The sequence below is a fragment of the Drosophila kikkawai genome, unplaced genomic scaffold (assembly GCF_030179895.1).
Source record: "Drosophila kikkawai strain 14028-0561.14 unplaced genomic scaffold, DkikHiC1v2 scaffold_131, whole genome shotgun sequence".
Taxonomy (NCBI): domain Eukaryota; kingdom Metazoa; phylum Arthropoda; class Insecta; order Diptera; family Drosophilidae; genus Drosophila; species Drosophila kikkawai.
The window spans coordinates 110279-115867 of NW_027222462.1; the positions used below are offsets into that span (position 1 = coordinate 110279).

The window sequence follows — 5589 nt, forward strand, 5'->3', positions numbered from 1 at the left end:
ATAACTTATTTTACTCAAAATTGAACACAATTTCGATTTGTCATAAAATAAACTGAGTGGAGAATAATGGCATGCTATGTGTCAGTGTTGGCGCTTTATGCAAAAATGATTTTCCCGCTTTCTGTTGCAATTTTTCCTGAATTTTCTTTACTGCAAAAAATCACAAATTCCGAGACCTTTCCAACGAATGCAAAACCGTGGATATCGGTTCGTGCGTTCTGGAGTTATTTGCTCCGCGCAGAAAACTCGACTTATTTTTATATAATAGATTAGTTTTTACACGTCTAATACATTTGCATACTCAATTGTAAATTTGTAAACAAAAAGTTCACAACTCAGATAATAATGCATATATCCACTTTAGAATTTATATTTAAATTAGTTCTTACAATGCTAATACATTTGCATACTCAATTGTAAATTTGTAAACAAAAAGTTCACAACTCGGCTAATAATGCCTGAATCCACTTCAGAATTTATATTTATACTAGTAAGCCCGGCGAACTCCGTTACGCCACCTTCGGCAAATTATCCGTTTAATTGAGGTGCTCTTTGGTAAACCATATTTTTTGTGATGCGTTGTGGTTAATGGAATTATCTAGGGACCAAATAGCCTCTGGGATGCTAAAATCACCAAGAACTACTAATTATGTGGTCCCTACCCGAAATTCTTTTAGAGACCAACTGAATAGCGGAAATATGGTTTCAATAAATAGGAAGTTCCGACAATGGAAGAATATAGTCCGATCTAGCCGGTATACTGTGAACAGAGCTTTAAAAACTTCGGAGCTCAGAATCTCCGGCTTTAACCAGGTTTCTGTAAACACAACACTTGGGAAGCAAATGTGACACTATTATAGTACAATTTAGGAAGCTTACTGCGTAAGCCTCTAGCATTCTGATAGGAGATACCAAGGAAGCTTGTTAGTTTTTTGGGACGGAATTGGAAGACGTTGAAGGCGCATTGGTCAAATCGGGCCTAGGAAGAGTAATTCCAACTGTCCTTTTTTTCTCTTTCTTTGCTTCGAATTCATTGACAATCACATGCTTTGGTCAGTTTTGGACAGAGCATAGTTTGTCAAAGAATTCCTCAGGAACATATATTTTGAAAGATGAAACTGTCTCGTTGGTGGTATTGCCATAAGGGGTTTTTTCAAGGCAGGCTGATTATCTGCCTTACCAATTTCGGCCGGTAGTCCGGGCCTGACACCCTGGTAGGGATCTGGGGCTTTGAGAGGACAACTGTTGGGACCCTCCAGTAGACAAAACGGATATGGGCAACACCGGGGGCACGGTCTCACCCGCGACACCTTCGGATAACGAATCTTTTCTAGCACTCTATCTCAGGATTCTTGACATTTGTCCTGAGGTTGATGGCTACTGTTGCTGTTAGGAGCCTGCCACGCTGGTTGGGATCCTCTTAGATGCTGCACACCAGTTGATCTTCGTATGCTCACGCGTTGTCTCAATCGGGCATTTTCCCTTACTACATTTCGTCTCTCCTCGCTTAAGTTCTGTGAACACACTTGTTGCTGGCATGCATGCCTTGTGCGGAGACCGATGTTCAAACGTCGTGCTCTAGGCATTTTGAACTATAGGCAAAGTGGTTAATTTAACCTCAAATCCACAAAATTTTCACAGTTCAACTTACCAGCTTAAAGACAAATGCTGGTTTCCAATTGAAATGTTAGGAAACGAATAACTTTTTTTTTTTGCAAAACCATGGAAATCGGTTGGTGCGTTCTGGAGTTATGTATATGATATGGGCCTATAGGCAGAGTGGTTAATTTAACCTCAAATCCGCATAATTTACACAGTTCAACTCACCACCTTTTCTGTTGCAATTATTCTTGAAAAATTCCGAAGAAGAGGACACTAAGCTTGCCTCAAATGCTACAAATTCCCAAGGCTCAGATGCACCATTTTTTTTACTAAACCATTCGAAAGTGCCCAATAAGTTAATTAAAATCGGGGACAAAGACAGGCCGGCAATAGCTGAGAATATTTCCACCGCTGGTCCCGATTGGATAGTAATTCTATCCTATCCGGGAAATTCTGGTCTTGATCAAGGACTATAGGCAGAGCGGTTAATTTAACCTCTAATCCACATAATTTATACATTACACTCACCACCTTTTCTGTTGCAATTATTCTTGAAAAAGACGCTGAAATATATGAGGAAGAAGAAGAGGACACTAAGCTTCCCTGAAAAGCACCAAATTCCCAAGGCTCAGATGCACAATTTGTATTAGTAAGCCATTCGAAAGTGCCCAATATTAAATTTATTAAAATCGGGGACGAAGACAGTCCGGCAATAGCTGAGAATGAATAACTTATTTTTTTACTGATTCTTCACAATTTCACAAAATTAGTTTTGTTTTGTTTTGTTTCATAAAATAAACTGAGTAGAGAATTACGGCATGCTATGTATCAGTGATTGCCTTTATGCAAAAACGACTTTCCCGATTTTCTGTTGCAATTTTTCCTGAATTTTCTTTACTGCTTATATAACGAATTCCAAGTCCTTTCCAACGAATGCAAAACCGTGGAAATCGGTTCATGCGTGGTGTTCCCTGAATGTTGCACCGCACATTCAGCTGATCCACCATCGACGAAATGAAATATATTTGCAGAAATTGATGCGGTTCCTCTGTTGTTGGCACCAATGAACCATGCAAATGATATATTTGTCCTTGTATCTGTAATTGCAAACAATCATTTGTTGAAAAATCGTGTGATGGTGTAGTCCGTAGAGTATATGTTGTTATTATGTTGCAATTCTTTGTGTTTTGTGTAAGTGATTGTAACTTTTACCTTGCAAGTCGGCATGAAGCCGCCTTCTCGAATGATATTAGCTCCAAAGGAAGTCATGCGAAAGCAGTTATTGTATTCAAGGATGTGTTGAAGAAAATGGCTGGAATCTGGATCACTTCCATCGAACAGTTTGACTTTTCCACTTGCGCAGCACAATCCAGCAGTTTCTCTTTTAAACTTTAACGCATTGCAATATCGGCATATAGTCGTCATATGTAGGTCCAATATCTAATTTTCTATCATCTCTGTAGTTCGCAGAGGGATCATATTGAAATGCCAAGCGATTGTATGATGCCAATGATCTTCGTGTGCTCACGCGTCGTCTTAATCGGTCATATTCTCTTCTTACATTTCGTCTTTCCTCGCTTAAGTTCTGTGAATACCCTTATTGCTGGATTGCATGCCTTCTGCGGAGAACGATGTTCACACGTCGTGCTCTAGGCATTTTGGACTATAGGCAGAGCGGTTAATCCACATAATTTACACAGTTCAACTTACCACCCTAAATACAAATGCTGGTATCCAATTGCACTGATATTAAGCGAATAACTTATTTTACTCAAAATTGAACACAATTTCGATTTGTCATAAAATAAACTGAGTGGAGAATAATGGCATGCTATGTGTCAGTGTTGGCGCTTTATGCAAAAATGATTTTCCCGCTTTCTGTTGCAATTTTTCCCGAATTGTCTTTACTGCAAAAAATCACAAATTCCGAGACCTTTCCAACGAATGCAAAACCGTGGAAATCGGTTCGTGCGTTCTGGAGTTATTTGCTCCGCGCAGAAAACTCGACTTATTTTTATATAATAGATTAGTTTTTACACGTCTAATACATTTGCATACTCAATTGTAAATTTGTAAACAAAAAGTTCACAACTCAGATAATAATGCATATATCCACTTTAGAATTTATATTTAAATTAGTTCTTACAATGCTAATACATTTGCATACTCAATTGTAAATTTGTAAACAAAAAGTTCACAACTCAGATAATAATGCATATATCCACGGCAGAATTTATATTTAAATTAGTTCTTACAATGCTAATACATTTGCATACTCAATTGTAAATTTGTAAACAAAAAGTTCACAACTCCGCTAATAATGCATGTATCCACGGCCGAATTTGTACTTATATTAGTTTTTAGAAGGCTAATACATTTGCATACTCAATTGTAAATTTGTATGTATTGTAATTTGTATGTATGTAATATGTATTTATACTAGTTTTACACGGCTAATACATTTGCATACTCAATTGTAAATTTGAAAACAAAAAGTTCACAACTCAGCTAATAATGCCTGAATCCACTTCAGAATTTGTATTTATATTAGTTTTTACACTGCTAATACATTTGCATACTCAATTGCAAATTTGTAAACAAAAAGTTCACATCTCAGCTATAATGCAAGTATCCACGGCAGAATTTATATTTAAATTAGTTCTTACAATGCTAATTTTGCATACTCAATTGTAAATTTGTAAACAAAAAGTTCACAACTCCGCTAATAATGCATGTAGCCACGGCAGAATTTGTACTTATATTAGTTTTTAGAAGGCTAATACATTTGCACACTTAATTGTAAATTTGTAATTTTTTTTTTTGTTTTTTGTAAACAAAAAGTTCACATCTCAGCTAATAATGCATGTCTCCACGGCAGAATTTATATTTAAATTAGTTCTTACAATGCTAATACATTTGCATACTCAATTGTAAATTTGTAAACAAAAAGTTCACAACTCAACTAATAATGCATGTATCGACGGCAGAATTTGTCCTTATATTAGTTTTTACACGGTTTATACATTTGCATACTCAATTGTAAATTTGTAAACAAAAAGTTCACAACTCAGCTAATAATGCCTGAATCCACTTCAGAATTTATATTTATATTAGTTTTTACACGTCTAATACATTTGCATACTCAATTGTAAATTTGTAAACAAAAAGTTCACAACTCAGCTAATAATGCCTGAATCCACTTCAGAATTTATATTTATATTAGTTTTTACACGTCTAATACATTTGCATACTCAATTGTAAATTTGTAAACAAAAAGTTCACAACTCAGATAATAATGCATATATCCACTTTAGAATTTATATTTAAATTAGTTCTTACAATGCTAATACATTTGGATACTCAATTGTAAATTTGTAGACAAAAAGTTCACAACTCAGCTAATAATGCCTGAATCCACTTCAGAATTTATATTTATATTAGTTTTTACACGTCTTATACATTTGCATACTCAATTGTAAATTTGTAAACAAAAAGTTCACAACTCAGATAATAATGCATATATCCACTTTAGAATTCATATTTAAATTAGTTCTTACAATGCTAATACATTTGCATACTCAATTGTAAATTTGTAAACAAAAAGTTCACATCTCAGCTAATAATGCATATATCCACGGCAGAATTTATTTTTAGATTAGTTCTTAAAATGCTAATACATTTGCATACTCAATTGTAAATTTGTAAACAAAAAGTTCACAACTCAGCTAATAATGCATGTATCGACTGCAGAATTTGTACTTATATTAGTTTTTACACGGCTTATACATTTGCATACTCAATTGTAAATTTGTAAACAAAAAGTTCACAACTCAGCTAATAATGCCTGAATCCACTTCAGAATTTATATTTAAATTAGTTTTTACACGTCTAATACATTTGCATACTCAATTGTAAATTTGTAAACAAAAATTCACAGCTCAGATAATAATGCATATATCCACTTTAGAATTTATATTTAAATTAGTT

The 5589-nt window shown here is 34.7% G+C and overlaps 1 long non-coding RNA gene across 1 annotated transcript; it reads right to left on the bottom strand.

Annotated features, from left to right (window-relative positions):
- Window positions 1–965: 965 nt before the first annotated feature.
- LOC138929325 (uncharacterized) lies at window positions 966–3325 on the bottom strand. Its single transcript, XR_011445722.1, has 5 exons — window positions 2815–3325; window positions 2131–2699; window positions 1828–2072; window positions 1652–1768; window positions 966–1592 (listed from the first exon to the last, which is right to left on the bottom strand). It is a non-coding gene; the product is annotated as an uncharacterized lncRNA (long non-coding RNA).
- Between the last annotated feature and the right edge of the window lie 2264 nt (window positions 3326–5589).